This window comes from Saimiri boliviensis, chromosome 10 (assembly GCF_048565385.1).
Source record: "Saimiri boliviensis isolate mSaiBol1 chromosome 10, mSaiBol1.pri, whole genome shotgun sequence".
In the NCBI taxonomy this organism is placed as follows: Eukaryota; Metazoa; Chordata; class Mammalia; order Primates; family Cebidae; genus Saimiri; species Saimiri boliviensis.
The window spans coordinates 26,993,490-27,011,194 of NC_133458.1; positions in this window are offsets into that span (position 1 = coordinate 26,993,490).

Here is a 17,705-nt window from a genome sequence, read left to right on the forward strand (position 1 = left end):
GGAGAGTTTATTCTTGGTTATTGCTGAGTAGTTTTCCTTATATGGAATCAACTATGTAGCCATCAACTTCTGATTTATTCATTTATCTAGTGACTTATATAAAGACATTTGGGTTGCTTCCATTTTGGATTGTTATAAATAAAGCTATTGTGAACATTAGTGTGCACGGCTTTGTGTGGACATATTTCTCGGAGATAAATACTGATGATACACATTTATTTTATTTTAGTTTTAATTGACATAATAACTTTACATATTTATGGGGCATATAGTGATATTTCAATGCATATAATAGATAGTGAACAGATCAGGGTAATTAGCATATCCATCATCTCAAACATTTCCCATTTCTTAGTGTTGGGAACATTCAATATCCTCCTCTTAGCTATTTAATACTATGTAATAGGCCAGGCACAGTGACCCATGACTGTAATCCCAGTGCTCAGGGAAGCCGAGGCAAGAGAATGGCTTGAAATCAGGAGTTTGAGACTAGCCCGAACAAAATAGTGAGACCCTGTTTAAAAAAACAAACAAACAAACAAAAAAACTTAATTAGCCAGGTATGGTGGCATGCACCTGTAGTCCTAACTATTTGGAAAGCTGAGGTGGGAGGATCGTTTGAGCCTAGAAGTTTGAGGCTGCAGTGAGCTATGATTGCACCACTGCATTCCAGCCTAGGCAACAGAGTGAGACTCTATCTCTAAAAAGAAGGAAGGAAGGAAGGCGTGAGGGAGGGAGGGAGGGAGGGGAAAAAACTATATATTGTTGTCAACTATAGTCATCTACAGTAGAATAGAACACTAGAATTTATTCCTTCTATCCAGCTGTAATCTTGTATTCTTTAACAAATCTCTTCCTATTCCCTCCTATTCCCTCCTTCCACCTGCCCTTCCCAGCCTCTAATATCCTCTGTCCTGCTTTTCACTTCTATGAGATCAACTGTTTTTTAGCTTCCACATAATGAGGGAGAACATGTGGTGTTTAACTTTCTGTATCTGGTTTATTTCACTTAACATAACATCCTCCAGTTGCATCCATGTTGCCATGAGTGACAGGATTTAACTCTCTTTATGGCTGAATAATATTCCACTGTGTATGTATATACCATGCTTTCTTTTCTTCCTTTTCTTTTTTAACCCCTGGCAAGCTGTGAAACTACATTTTGTTTATCCATTCGTCTATTGTTAGACAACTAGGTTTGATGATTTGGGTTTGATTTCCTAAACTTTTATTAAGATTTTTTATGTCTATGTTCATGAAACATATTGGAATGTAGTTTTCTTTCTTATAATGCCTTTGTCCAATACTAGTATCAAGGTAATGCTGACCTAACAAGATGAGTTGAGAAATGTTTCTTCCTTTTCCACTTTTTGGAAAATTTTGTATAGCACTGGTATTATCATTCCCTTAAATTTTGGTGGAATTTATCAGTGACGTTATCTTGACCTAGAGGGGTTTGTTTTGTTGGCTAGTTATAGGGGAAGAAAGTTTTTAGTCTATAAATCTAATTACTTTAATACATATAAGGCAATTCAGGTAAGCTATTTCTTCTTGAGTGAGACGGTGGTTTGTATCATTGTCAAATTTATTGGCATGCATTTTTTTAAAATAAATGTTACTATCTTTTTAATGGCAAAGGTACTATGGTGATATTATTATATTCCTTATAATATTTATTCCTGATATTAGTAGTTTGTGTCTTCTCTCTTTTCTTCCTGATTAGTATACTATATATTATCAACTTTATTGATATTCCCAAAGAACCAGCTTTTAGACATTTAAAAAGAATGAGTTCTTGAAATGCATGCAGTGGTTCACTCCTGTAATCCCAGTTACTTGGGTGGGAAGATCACTTGGGCCCAGAAGTTCAAGGCTGCAGTGATCTATGATCACGTCATTACACTCCAGCCTAGGCAACAGCAATACCCTAAAAAAAAGAAGTTCCAAGACCTTGGACCATTAGTTAATGTCTTATGAGATCATTCTAATGCAATGTCTAAAAAGACACAACTATTGGTGCAACTAAAGTATCTCTGATTGCTAAGGAATTATCCTTGAACATAAATTCACCCTCCATCTGGATATGAGTCCCCAGCAGGATCAACAGGCTGGGCTTCCTGATACCACAAAATCCAGTCTTTGATTGACAATCAAAAACGTGCAGATGTTCTTAAACAAATGCTTGAGTTAACTGTGTGCCTATAGAATTTTCCAGGCAAGCTTGTGGCTTCCTAAATGCTGCCCTTTCTGTTGAAAACTGAAGATTAGCATGACTAAATGAGAAGGAAGGGAGAAGATACAAATTGTCAACATTAGAAATAAAAGGAGAGAGATCTGACAAATATTAAAAAGGATACTAAGTCAATGATCCAAACAGCTCTATGGCCCTAACTTCAAAAGCTTTGATAAAATGAATGAATTACTTAAAAGATACAAACCACAGAAGGAATAAATAAGAATAGTTCTGATAACCTTATATTGATTAAAGAAATTAAATTGTAGTTAAAAACTTTCTCAAAAAACTCATGGCAAGATGTTTTGACTGTGATTTCTACTAAATATTTAAGAAAAAAACAACATGAACTTTACACATTCTCTTCCACAAAATAGAAAAGGACAGACCACTTCCTGACTTATTTTATGAGGTCAGCACTACCCTAAATACAAAAATCAGATAACATAACTCAGAGACACAGACTAATATAACTCATAGACACAAAAATCCTTAACCAAATATTAGCACATCTAATTCATCATTACATAAAAAGGACAATACATATGACCAAATGGTGTTCATATTAGGAATATAAGTCTACATCAACATTCAAAAATCAATGTAATTTACCATATTAATATACTAAAGTGAGAAAAATTATATGACCAAATCAGTAGATACAGAAAAAAAGCTCCTGATAAAATTTAATATCAATTCATGGTAAAAAAAATTTGGCAAACTAGAAATAGAAGGGAACTTCTTTAACCTAATAAATGGTATCTACAAAAAAAAAACTCTATTACTAGCATCATAATTAATGTCCTAGTAGTGTAAACTGGCAAGAAAAATAAATAAAAGGTATGTAGATTAGAATAAATAAATGTAACTTTCTTTAGCCACATGCGATATGATTGTGTATGTAGAAAATCCTAAAGAATTTATACTAACAAATATCTTGGAACTAATCAATGAGTTTAGCAAGGTTGCAGGATACCAGATTAACATACAAAAGTCAATTGTATTTCTATATACAAGCGATGACCAACTGGAACCTGAAACAAAGAAACAAAAGCAACAACAAAATGCCATTTCCAATAGCATCTCTCCCACTGCAAAAAAAAACAAACAAACAAACAAAAAAAAACTGAGGTATAAATCTAACGAAATATGTCCAAAATCTGTACCTGGAAATCTAAAAAAAAACACTGATGAAAGCAATAAAAGAAGATCTAAATAAATGGAGAGATATATCATGCTAGTGGATTGGAAGATTTATACTTTGTTAAGATGTCCATTCTATCAAATATGGTTTATATATTCAATGCAATCCCAATCCAAATTCCAGCTAACTTTTTTTTTTTTTTTGAGACGATCTATTGACCAGGCTGGAGTGCAGTGGCCTGATCTCAGCTCACTGCAACCTCTGCCTCCCGGGTTCAAGCAATTTTCCTGCCTCAGCCTCCTGAGTAGCTGGGATTATAGTTGTGCACCACCACGCCTAAATAACTTTTGGTATTTTTAGTAGAGATGGGGTTCACCACGTCGGCCAGGCTGGTCTTAAACTCCTGACCTCACATGATCTGCCCACCTCATTCTCCCAATGTGCTGGGATTATAGTGTGAGCCACCACACCTGGCCCCAGCCAACTTTTTTGTAGACATTTCCAAGCTTATTCTAAAATTCACATGGAAAGGCAAAGGAATTAGAATTGCCAAATACTTCTGAAAAAGAACATTACCTGATTTCAAGATATACTATGACTATAACACTACAGTAATCATGGCAGTGATTATAGATATAGGTCAGGCAGGGGGTCGGGGGAATTCCAGATGGAATGTAAACTATGACAAATAAATCTAACTTTATTTTGTACTAAAGTTATGACCACACTTAAAGGTGTGGAAGAAAAGGAACTGAACTAAGTAACTTTGGAAAGTGCATTTTAACTGGAAGCTTTAAGGCTAAAGGCAAAAGAAACTGTATATCAACACTGTACTCTAGTTGGTAAACTTGTTTTTCATTGTAGCACACGTGAACAATTCTGAAATTGCTTTACATGTGTATGGGAGATGGGCAATTAAGTAGGTGAATGGTTGATGGTCAGAGCCAGGTTCTCACTGCTGGGGAGGAAAGTGACAGAGAAGCAAGAAAGGTGGGCTAGAATGAGGTCTGTGGGACTGGATTGGAGTCTGAGGCATCAGTATGAGTGTGTGTGTGTGTGTGTGTGTGTGTGTGTGTGTGTGTGTGTACTATAAACATACACTTACATGGAGAAACAATCTTGGAGTCAGCATACTTACGTACATTACCCAGCTCTGTCTACTGAGAGGAACTAAGCAATGACAACCTAGTAGTAATGAACAAAACCAGTGCCCAGATTTCTGGTTCTGCCAAAATCTAGGACAACTTAAGCAACCAAATAAATACCACTATTGGATTTATAATCCAAAAAGTAAATATACATGAGTCCCGACTGATACAAATGATTGAATAAACAATTTAATAAGTAAATAAATAAAAGCAAGGAGACAAATCTTAATATAAGAACCAAATAATATATATAGATACTCTCCACACTAGCTAGTAGAATTTAATTCCTTCTTCCTTTACTTAGTGACTCACTTTTAAAGGATAAAGTGTGGAAAGGGAGAAATACTAAGTATACCATGAAGAAACCTGCAAATCCTACCTTAACCAAATGGTCAAGGTTAATGTCACCCGTGAGGTCATGTAGCCATGATATATCTCCTTATATGATATGATAAGAAGGGCATTTTATCCCTGTGATCTTCCTTCCCAAACCCCGTACTGCTAATCTAATCATGAGAACAACATAAAAAAAACCCAAGTTGAAGAACATTTGATAAAATGCCTGACCAGTACTCTTTCAAAACTGTCAAGGTCATGCAAAACAAAGAAAGATTGAGAAACCATCATACATCAGAGAAGACTAAGGATATATGATTTTAAAAAAGAAAAAGAAAAAAAGCAATGCAGTACCCTGGATAGGATCTGGGAACAGAAAGAAAACATTTATGGAAAAACTGCTGAAACCCAAACAGTATCTGAAGTTCAGTTAATAGAAATATATTAATGTAGGTTTCTTAGTTTTCACCTACGTCCTTTGGTAATGTGAGATGCTAATAACAGGGAAAATGCTGGGCATGGTTGCTTACGCCTCCCAGCACTTTGGGAGGCTGAGGCAGGAGGATCACCTGAGGTCAGGAGTTCAAGACCAGCCTGGCCAGCATGGCAAAACCCGATCTCAACTAAAAATACAAAAATTAGCCAGGCACAGTGGTGTGTAACTGTCGTCCCAGCTACTTAGGAAGCTGAGGCAGGAGAATCACTTGAAGCCAGGAGGCAGAGGTTGCGGTTAGTAGAGATGGCTCCACTGCACTCCATCCAGCCTGGACGACAGAGCAAGACTCCATCTCAAACAAACAAGCAAACAAAAAAATAGGGAAAATGGTGAAGGACTTATGAGAATTCTGTTATCTTTGCAACTTTTCTGTAAATCTACATTTATTTCAAAATTTAAAATGTATTTTTTAAAAAAAATAAAGGTGATATAAAGACATTTTCGGACTGAGTGCAGTGGCTCACGCCTGTAACCCCAGCACTTTCAGAGGCCAAGGCAGGCAGATCACTTGAGCTCAGGAGTTCAAGGCCAGCCTGGACAGGTGAAACCCTATTTCTACCAAAAATACAAAAATAATTAACCAGGCATGGTGGCAGGTGCTTGTAGTCCCACCTGCTTGGGGACTGAGGCAAGAGGATTGCTTGAGCCCGGGAGGTCAAGGCTGCTGTGAGCCATGTTCGTGCCACTGCACTCCAGCCTGGGTGACAAAGCAAGACCCTGTCTCGGGGCGGGGGGGTGGGTGGGGGGGTGGGATGGGGAGACATTTTCAGATAAACACAAAGCTAAAATAATTTGTGTCTAGCACTATTATATTATACAAAATTTTAATGAAAATTTTCAGTCTGAAGGAAAATGATACCTGAAGGAAAATTATTCCTTCTTGAAGAAAAAAAACTCAGATCTCCAGCACCCCCAGACACAAATCAGAAATGGTAAATATGTGGGTTAAAATAAATAAATTTTTCTTATTTCTGTAATCCTGTTAAAGTATAATTGTTTAAATACAAATAATAACGATGCATTGTGGGAATTTATATTATATTTATTTATAGAAGGAAAATGTTTGACAAGAGCCCAAAGGTCGGTGGGGTATATAGACAGATATAGTTCATACTTAATGGATAGAACAGTATTTACATTACAGTATAATAAGGCAAAGATGAATATTATTATACGTAGAACAACCACAGTAAAATCAAACCAGAGCCATAGCTAGTAATACAACAGAGGAGATAAAATGAAACACTGAAAAATATGTAATTAAAACAAAAGTGGGTGAAAAGGGGGGAAAAGATGAACAAATTAAAAAGTAATAGCAAAGTGACAGACATAAGCTAAACCATATATGTAATTAAATATAAATAAATAAAAATATTTAATTATAAAGGAGAAATTATCAGAGTGAATAAAAATACCAGACCCAACTCTGTGATGGCTGCAAGAAACACACTTGACATAGACAGAAAGAGACTAAAATAAAAAGATGGAAAGAGGTATAACATGCAAAACTAATTATAAGAAATCTAGAGTGACTATATATATATCAAATTAACTATACTTCAGAATGAGTATTGCCAGAGATAAAGAAGGATTGTATCTGTTTTCTATTGCTGCATAACAAATTACCAAAGCCTAGCAGCTTAAAACAATCCCATGTATTAATTCACAGTTTTTTATATTACAAGTCCAGTGTGGCATGTATCAGCCAGGTTCAATTCTCACCTGGAAGATTTGGGGGAAAATCTGCTTCCAAGCTAACTCTTGTTCTTGAAAGAATTCAGTTCCTTGTGATAGCATGACTGAGTTCCCCATTTCCCTCTGTTTCTCTTTATCTCTCTTTTTTTTTTTTAGACAGAGTCTCACTCCTGTTGCCCAGGCTGGAGTGCAGTGATGCAATTATGGCTCACTGCAGCCTTGACTTCCTGGGCTCAGGTGATTCTCCTGCCTCAGCCTCTCGAGTAGCTCCAACTACAGGCATGTGCCACCATACCTGGCTAATTTTTTGTACTTTTAGTAGAGATACGGTTTTGCCATGTTGCTCAGGCTGGTCTCAAACTCCTGGGCTAATGCAGTCTGCCTGCCTTGGCCTTCCACAGTGCTGGGATTACAGGCATGACCACACCCAGCCAAGTACCTCATTTCTCTGCTAGCTGTCAGGGAGGGGTAGCTCTCAGTTCCTAGAGGCTACCAACAATCCTCCAAAAGGGCATTTAAAATCCTCAAGCTCCAAATTTTTTACTCTTCTTCTGTGACCAGCTGCAGAAAACTCTGCTTTCATATACTTAGGACAGACCTACCCAGATAATTCTTTCAATCTTAAGATCACTAGTGCCCGTATAACATAACCTAATCCCGGAAGTAAACGCCATCATATTGAAAGTCCTGGAGATTATTCAGTTCATGTACTCTAGGGAGGAAGAATATTTTGTTATTCATCCTAGAATTCATCCTGCGGAAAGGACATTTCATAATAAAATAATCAGTTCATCTAGACGCAGCAAAACAATGTGTTTGCACCTAATAACAGAGCTTCAAGATATATGAAGTAAATACTAATGGAACTACAAAAATCAGAGAAATTCACAATTACAGTTGGACATCTCGGCCTTTCTTTCTCAGTAATTCATAGAACATACAGACAAAAAAATCAGTTAAGATATAAAGGACTTGAACAACACTATAAACCAAATTGATCTAATTGATGTTTGTAGAGCATATTCCCAATTACTTCAGAATGTTCCCTTTTTTCTTTCCAAGTTCACATGGTTCATTCTTTACTACAGACTGTATGTTGGGCCACAGAACAAGTTTCAATAAATGTAAAAGGGTGGAAATCATACAGAGTGTATTCTCTGACCACAAAGACATTAAAATAGAACTCATAAAACTCTTGTTTTAGCAATTCTGCCATGGCATAGAGACACTCCGATTTTATGCTTGGATGTCAACATGGCAGTAATCCTGTAGTATCATCAAATAAATATTAATTACTCACATAGTAGTAGAAGTCCCAAAGTGAGTGGTGGGGAGGATGGCTCTCTCTGGGACAAAGTCCAGAATAGAGACAGAGTGAACAGCAAATGTGTCATAGTTTATAAAAAGAAAGTCCTGCTAGTATGAGATTTAAAAGAGGTTTCACCTAGCATGAAATTTCAAAGAGGCAGCAAGAGGGCACACGTGCTTATGGGACCTGAGGGTGAGTGAGCTTTATCAGGGTACTGCAGGAGGCAATAAACACAGTCAGGAACTAAGACCTAAAGCTATCTAGCACTGAATCAAATGCCAACAGGAGTTCAAGTTTCTTTTGAATAATCTTCATAACAGCATATAAAAGGAAATTAAACAACAAACTTATAAATAATTCATGGATCAAGGATAAAATCATGAGGACAATGAAAACATATTTTGAATGAAATGACACGGAAAATACAATACTGTATATTAAAATTTCTGGGATGCAGCCAAGGCAGTGCTTATAGGGAAGCTTATACCTCGTCCAAAGGAAAAAGATCTGAAACCATTAATCTAAGCTTCTACCTTCAGGAACTGGAAAGAGAAGGGCAAATAAACTCATAATCCATAAAAATAAAGAAATAATAAAGATAAGAGCAGACAATAACAAAGGAGAAAAGAGACAGATAATGAAAACAATAAACAAAGTAAAAAGATATTTCTTTGAAAGCATCAGAAAAACCAACTAACCCTTAGCTAGACTGATCAAGGGATAGAGAACAAAGACCACTAATAACAGGAGTGATGAAGAGTTATCAACACAGATGTCACAGACATTAAAAGGATAATAAAATAACATTATGAGGCCAGGCATGGTGGCTCATGCCTGTAATCTCAGCATGTTGGGAGGCTGAGATGGGTGGATCTCACTTGAGGCCAGGAGTTGAAGACCAGTCTGGCCAACATGGAGAAACCCCGTCTCTACTAAAAATATAAAAATTAGCTGGTGTGGTGACGTGTGCCTGTAATCCCAGCTACTTGGGAGGTTGAGGTGGGAGAATTGCTTGAACCTGGGAGGCAGAGGTTGCAGTGAGCTGAGATTGCGCCACTGCACTGCCTGGTGACAGAGTGAAACACTATATATATATATATATAAATTATGAATAATTTTATGCTAGTAAATTGGAAAACCTAGATGAAATGGAGAAAGGCCTTGAAAAATACAACTTATAACTGATACCCTAAAATAGCAAGTATTCATGACACATATTAGACAAAGGACTTTTATTCAGAATATATGTAGAACTCTTAAAACTCATGAATTAAAAAACAAACTGCTCAATTAAAAATGGCCAAAGGATTTGGAGAGATCTTCACAAAATAGGATACACAGCCAACAAACACACAAAAAGATATACAATATCATAATCCATCAGAGAAATGCAAACTGAACCCCACAATAATTTACAACTAAATACCCACTAGAATGACTACAATTTTTAAAAGTGAGAATACTAAGTGTTGGAGAAGATGCTGAGAAACTGTGGCTTCCATATTTTGGGTGGAAATGTAAAATAGTACAGCCACTTTAGAACAGTTTGAGCTGGGCATGGTGGCTCATGCCTGTAATCCCAGCACTTTGAGAGGCCGAGGCAGATGGATCATGAGGTCAGGAGTTCAAGACCAGCCTGGCCAAGGTGGTGAAACCCCATCTCTACTAAAAATCCAAAAAGCCGAGTGTGACGGGAGGCACCTGTAAGCCCAGCTACTTGGGAGGCTGAGGCAGAGAATTGCTTGAACCCAGGAAGTAGAGGTTGCAGTGAGCCGAGACTGTACCACTGTACTCCAGCCTGTGTGACAGAGTGAGACTCTATCTCAAAAAAAAAAAGAAAGAAAAGAAAAGAAAATAGTTTGGCAATTTCTTACAAAGTTAAATGTATACTTGCTATACAACCTAACAGTTCTATTCCTATTTACACTGGAGAAATAAAAACATATGTCCACACAAAGGCTTGTACATATATATTCATAGTAGCTTTATTAATAGCTAAAATCTGAAATCAGTCCAATGGTCAATTAATAGGTGATAGATACACAGATTGTAGTATATCCACACTTAGTGATAAAAAGTAAGTACTAATACCAACAACAACATGGATAAGTCTTAAAAACAGTTTGATGAACCGTACACAATAACCATACCATATGATTTTATATAAATGAAATTCTAGAAAATGCAAGCCTAATCCACAGTGACATAAGCAGATCAGTGGTAGCCTAGGATTAGGGTCATGTATATTGCCTGGACCACAGCATAGGGAACTTATAAGGATGACAGAATTGATTGCAGTTATGGTTACAAGAGTATATACATTTAGCAAAATTCATCGGACGGTATGCTTAAAATGGGTACAATTTAAGGATAAAAACTCTAACTCAATAAAGTCAAGTGTAAACAATATTTGTATAAGAGAAACTCCAGACAGGTGGGAGGTTTCCCTGATTGCTATTAAACATTCAGATATTTTCCCTGATTTCTATTAAATAGTCAGGAAAAAATAATACCAAGATTACACAAATTGTTTCAGAAAATAGAGGTGGGAAAACATTCATTTTATGAGACCAACAATAAGGTGATATTGAAACCAAAAGCATTACAAGAAAATAAAACTCCAGGCCAATATCCCTTATGAACATACATACATAAACATAGACAAAATATTAAGTAATTGAATGCAGCAATAAATAAAAATGGACAAGTGGGATTATCCCAAGAATGGAAGATTGGCTTAACATTTTAAAGTTAGTTGATGTAACTCAATACATCCATGAAATAAGAGAGAAAAAAACACAAATGAGGCAGACAATTTTGTAGGTACTCTGAAAATACCTTTTAAAAAAGTCTGCCTCCAGGTGAATCCAGTTCAACATAGGCTTATTAAGAGTAGCTTGACCCTGTCTGCTGATTTGCCCCACACCTAATCGTAGCTCTTTTTTGAAAGAGCTGTGCACTCATCAACAAATTTTCTGCCTATCATTGACCTATGCCTGCATAATTGCATGTGAGGGTGAGAACAAGCGTTGAGAGGATAACATCACCCTTACTTCCTGACCACTTTGTTGAAACTTTCCTTTCATAGGAAAGGTTTACATTGCTACGGTGATCACAGTAGAGTCTGGGATTTGTTCGGTTTTATTTTCTCAGTGAGCGACATCTACATATTTGCCCCACATGTGCAGAATGCCTGCCTGGTGTTCCTCTCCTCTAAAAACTTACGGAAAGCTAGTGAAACATGCTTCCTGTCTTCAGCCTACCCAGAGGAATCCAAAGAAGGCTCTTGATCAAGCCAAACCTTGCATTTAAGTCACCCTTAAATCCTTAAATCCTTAAAACCTCATCTTCCTAGTCTCTAGGTAACAAGACTTACCTGTTTGTCTCTCTCTGATCACTCACCTAAATCCTTGAAGTCGATATGAGTCTTTTCTCCTGAACCTCCTAAGAGTTTCAGCCAAGATGCAGACACCAGGAAGACCATCAGAGAGCATCTTCTTCAACAAGAGAGCTCAGTACCACAAATTGCAAGCCATATCTTGGCCCAAGGAGCCCAGAAAGGGACTGTCATGTGGCTGCTCTTACCAAGGATAAATGGAAAATATCTGCAAGAGCCTGGAGGTGCGCCTGAATGCCTCTGCTAGCCAGAGCAGGTGGGAAGAGGATCTAGTGATTGCCTTTTAACAGCACAGGAGGAATCAGCTTGAACTAAGAACTCCCCTAAGACCAGAATCCAAGAGACACCTGATATATTGTTGGCGGACCCTCTATGCATTTGTTGGGGGAACCTCTATGCATTTGTTGGGGAGCCATGCTCAATCCTTTCAACAGTCATCCCTCGGTCCACTCTTTATCCTGACTGGCTCCTCAAGTTTTCCATTCTTGCAGTAGTTCCTGAGTCATCTGCTGCTGCCGTCAATAACCAAGGTGGCCATAAAATTAATCATCCAAATTGGGACCCTTTTGAGAGTGCAAAGTGGATGCTTTTAATGATTACACTGTGACAACAGGTATAAATCGGGATTGCCTCAGGAAAACCAGCATGTGGTCACCCTCACAATTACCTCTCTATCCCAAGGAGCTCTCTCTCTCAAAACTGGAGAGTCACAGTCACTACACTGTTCTCTTTGCTGTCCCCACAAACATACAGATAGGCTTCTCATTTGAAAGGTTTTACTTCCAGTTGTTAGAGGTAAATTGACAGTGATCACTGAAGTAACCAATCAGGGAAAGTTACATAAATGTTTCTAGTGTTTGGCCCCAGGTCTGACCAGTCAGATTTACTCTGAGATGGTAATTAAAATTTCATAGACTTTAGTTTTTTATTTTATTTATTTTACTTTATGTAAAGGACAATGTATTATTGCATACATATCACATGGATATTGTGGAAAATTAGAACACTGAGACCAACCAGTACTACAAAATAAAATGCTACATGACCATCACCAAGAAATTATTGCTGCTGAATGATATTAGCAAAAATAGGAGACTAAGAACCTCAAAATCTTCTCATCCATGAAAGCAATGGGAAAACTAGCAAAAATGGTCAGGATCAACACTTTCAGAACTCTAGAAATTAATCAAAGGCTTACAGCAATTCAGAGAGCATTTATTTAAGAAAAATACCTAAGGCCAGGAGTGCAGTGTCTCCAAGGCAGGAGGATTGCTTGAGGCCAGGAGTTTGAGGCCATCCTGTGCAACCTTTTGTAGAGACCCTGTCTCTACAAAAAAAAATAAATAAATAAAAATAAAAATTAAAATTAGCTGGGCATGGTGGTGCATGTCTGTAGTTCCAGCTACATGGGAGGCTGAGGTGGCTTGGGCCCAGGAGTTCAAGGCTACAGTGAGCTATAAATGTATCATTATACTCCAGGCTGGTGACAGAACAAGATCCCCTCTCTTAAAAAAAAGTAAAACAGCTGAATTTCAGTAAAAACAATGAGTTTTGTAATAATTTAACTTGCCCTATTACCATGCTCTTCTTTCCAGCTCCACAGAAACTTTGAAAACAAGGAGCCCACAACTGCAGTAAAAACCAGCAGCCCAGCAGCCACCAGAGAGGGCAGAGTCCCACAACCTCCCACGCCTTTGAAGGAGCTGGAGCTTCAAAGCCTCATTCATAAAAAATTGTCATTATTTTACCTATCTGGTGTTTCCTGGAAACCCTACTTGCAAGGCTGGCTTTATTTGATTAGAATTCATCAGTGCAAAATAAAACCTTTTCTCTAGGATGTTTGTCAAAAACAATTAAAGGTAATTGTTTAACCTCATGGTTGCTTGAGTTCATGAATAACAGTTGGAGCAAATAATAGATTAACCAAAAAGCTTAATAGAAAAATCTGGGAATGGAATGTCCACAGGAGTCTTTAAATAATCTGCATATTCATTAGACTCTAGAAGTCTACATGCATACATAGGGTATATTTGTGCCCAGGGCTGTTCAAAGACCATAAGAGCTTACTTCTACTTACACAAAAGAAATTCAAGCCTTGTACAGTGAAAACTACAGAACATTGTTGAAATAAGTGAAAAAAGACCTAAATAAATGAGAAGATATCTAGTTCATGGGTTGGAAGATTTATTATGGTTAAGATGGCAATACTCTGCAGATTAATCTACAGAATCAACTCAATTCCTATCAAAATCCCAAATGCCTTCCCCCCCCAAAAAATTGACAAACTGATTCTAAAATTCAAATGGAAATGGTAGGGACACAAAAGAGCCCAACAACCTTGGAAAAGAATAAAGTTGAAAGACTCACACTTCCACTTTCCAATTTCAAAACTTATTAAAGCTACAATACAGTAGTCCCCTTTTAACCATGGGGAGTATGTTCCAAGCCCCCCAGTGGATACTGAACCATATATATACAGCTCTCTCTCTCTCTCTCTCTCTCTCTCTCTCTCTCTCTATATATATATATATATATATATATATATATATATTTGTGTGTGTGTGCATATATATATATATATATATATATGTTTTTCTATACATACAGACCTATGATAAAGATTAATTTGTGAATTAGGCACAATAAGCAAGTAACAACAATAACCAATAAAATAGAACAATTATAACAATATACTGTAATAAAAGCTATGTGAATGTGTGCTCTCACTCTCTAAATATTTCTTACTATTTTAGACCACGATTGATTGTGAGTAACTGAAACCACAGATGGAAAGTGAAACCTCAAATAAGGGAGGACTACTATATTCAAGACTGTATGATTCTGCCATAATAGACATACAGATAAATGGAACAGACTTGAGAGTTCAGAAATAAGTCCATACATTTATGGTCAATTGATTTTTGACAAGGGTGCCAAGACAATCCAGTAGGGAGAAAATAGTCCTTTCAACAAACGTTTCTGGGACAAGTGGTTATCCCCATAGAAAAGAAAGAAGTTGGGCTCCTACCTCATATTAAATACAAAAATTAACTCAAAGTGGATCAAACACCTAACTGTAAGAGCTAAAACTATAAAACTCTTATAATAAAATATAGGCATAAATCTTTATGTATTTAGGTTAAGCATGGTTTCTTAGATATGACACAAGAAATAAAAGAAACCAAGCAAAGACAGATAAATTCAACTTCATCAAAATTAAAAACTCTTGTGCTTCAAAGGACATGACCAGGAAAGTCAGAAAATGATCCATAAAATGGGAGAAAATATTTGTAAATCACATGTCTGATAAGGGTCTAGTATCCAGAAAATATATAGAAACTCTTTTAGCTTAACACTTAGAAAACAAGAATTAATTAATTTTAATGTTGGCAAAGGACTTGAATAAACATTTATTCAAGGCTGGGCTCAGTGGCTCATGCTTATAATCCCAGCACTTTGAAAGGCTGAGAAGGGAAGATCACTTGAGCCCAGGAGCTTCAGATCAGCCCAGGCAACATAGCGAGACTCCATCTCTACAAAATTTTTTTTAATTAGCCGGGTGTGGTGGCATGTGCCTATAGTCCCAGCTACTTGGGAGGCTGAGGTGAGAGGATTGCTTGAGCATGAGAAGTGGAGGCTGCCGTGAGCCATGGTCATGCCACTTGGGCAACAGAGAAGACCCCATCCCAAAACCAAATAAAACAAACAAAAAATTGTTTCAAAGAAGATATAAAAATGACCCATAAGCTCATGAAAAGATGCTAAACATCAGTAGCCATCAGGTAAGGAAAACCAAAGCCACAATAAGATAGGACGGTGGTTATTATTGTTATTATTATTATTGAGATGGAGTCTAGCTCTGTTGCCCAGACTGGAGTGCAATGGTGCCATCTTGGCTCACCACAACCTCTACCTCATGGGTTCAAGCAATTCTTCTGCCTCAGCCTCCCAAGTAGCAGGACCCAAAGTGCTGGGATTACAGGTGTGAGTCACCATGCCTGGCCTGGATGGTTAGTATCTTTTAAATGGACAATAGTAAGTGTTGAAGAGGATAGGAGAAATTGAAACCCTCATACATTGCTGGTGGAAATGTAAACTGGTGCAGCCGCTTTGGAAAACAGTTTGGCTTTGCTTTTCTTTCTTCTTCTTTTTTTTTTTGAGACATGGTCTTACTCTGTCACCCAGGCCAGAGTGTGGTGGCACAGTCATGGCTCACTGCAGCCTCAATCTCCTGGGTTCAAGTGATTCTCCCACCTCAACCTCCCGAGTAGCTGGGACCACAGGTATGCACAAACACACCTCACTAATTTTTTATATCTTTTGTAGATATGAGGTATTGCCATGTTACCCAGGCTGGTCTGGAACTCCTGGGCTTAAGCAATACTCCTGCCTCAGCCTCCCAAAATGCTGGGATTACAGGCATGAACGTATGAACCACAGGGCCCAATCTTACAGTTTGGCTTTTCCTCAGAAAGTTAAACATAAACTTACCATGTGACAAAATTCCACTCCTAGGCATATACCCAAAAGAATTGAAAACATACGTTCACACAAAAACCTGTAAATGAATGTTTATAACAGGATTAGTCAAAATAGTCAAAAGGTCAAACCACCAGGTGTGGTGGCTCATGCCTGTAATCCCAGCACTTTGAGAGGCCAAGGTAGGTGGATCACTTGAAGTCAGGAGTTCGAGACCAGACTGACCAAGATGCTGAAACCCCATCTCTACTAAAAATACAAAATTAGCTAGGCACGGTGGTGCATTCCTGTAATCCTAGCTACTTGGGAGGCTGAGGTAGGAGAATTGCTTGAACCTGAAAGGAGGAGGTTACAGTGAGCCGAGATTGCACCATTGCACTCCAGTCTGGGCAACAAAACAAAACTCCATCCAAAAAAAAAACCAAACAATCAAACCAACCCAGTGTTCATCAACTAATAAATGGATCAACAAAAGTTGGTATATCCATAAAATGGGATATTACTCAGCCACAAAAATGAATGAGGTAATAATACATACCATAACATTGATGAACTTTAAAAATATTATATGATTCCATGTACATGCACTATTCATAATATGCAAATCCATAGAGACAAAGTAAATTATTGCTTCCCAGGCGTGGAGAAAGGAGAGATGGGGAACTAATGGATATGTGGTTTCTTTTTGGGGTGATAAAAATATTTTGGAATTATATAGTGGAGATGATGGCACAACCTTGCAAAATATGGAATGTAAATATATGATAAGTACAGGAGAATTTATGGCATGTAAATTTTATCTCAATAAAAAAGGGGAATATACAATTGCTAAGCCCCACATCAATAACTTTCTGGATTTTTAAAAATGTTTATATGTAATGTTTTAACCAAATGCCATATTACTAAATATACTCTTTGGAACCTTCAGTTGTCTCTCTATCTCTGTAAGTTTTTGTTTCATCTAACCCTCAATTCATATGCAAATTTCTCCATTTACTTAAACATTTTTTTTTACAGTTAGTTTGCCCGAACTGATGGCCAATCTAGGACCACGTAGTGCATCTTGTTTTGATGTTTCTGTAGTCTCTTTGAAGACTACGTAGCACAGTACCTTCTCCATGAGTTTGGCCTGCTGAAGGGGCCAGGTCAGTTATCTTGCAGAATGTCTTTCTGATTGGTCTGATTGCTTTTTCATGAAGCTATCTAGCTTATTCCTCCATCTCTTGTTTTCACATAAAAGTTATATCTAAACTATATGTTTCAGTTCAATACATTTTGCTACAACATATCATAAATTATTTTGTATGCTCCATTGAGTTACATCAGAGGACACATAATATCTAGCTGCCTATCTGACATGGTTTGGCTGTGTCCCAACCCAAATCTCATCTTGAATTGTAACTCCCACAATTCCCATATGTTGTGGAAGGGACCTGGTGGGAAGTAATTGAATCATGGGGGTGGATCG